The following is a 363-nucleotide window of genomic DNA, read 5'->3' on the forward strand; positions in this document are numbered from 1 at the left end:
AAAATGGCTACTAGGTGGTGTAATTGCTCAGCGATTGTACAAAAAAACTTAAATTAAAGGATAGAAATTCCTGAAAAAAAGGCTTGTTTGGCATAGTTTTTTTGCTTTATAATAAAATCATTTTCTAAAACTTACCCTTCAAATCAAAGTCAGTGGGGTGTAACCAAAAAAGCAAGAGCTCTTTTTTTTTTTGTCCTGTGACCAAAAAAACAACAAAACAATGCTATCACATTTTCAAAAAATAAGAAGTTTACCTTTTATGAAACCCATGATTTGCTTATGTCAAACAGAGTAATCACCTTAAAAAAAAAACTTGCATTTTTTGGGAAAACGTTATATAGGGTGACCATACGTGCCATTTTC

The sequence above is a fragment of the Sinocyclocheilus grahami genome, unplaced genomic scaffold (assembly GCF_001515645.1).
Source record: "Sinocyclocheilus grahami isolate Dianchi unplaced genomic scaffold, SAMN03320097.WGS_v1.1 scaffold3032.1, whole genome shotgun sequence".
NCBI classification, from domain to species: Eukaryota; Metazoa; Chordata; class Actinopteri; order Cypriniformes; family Cyprinidae; genus Sinocyclocheilus; species Sinocyclocheilus grahami.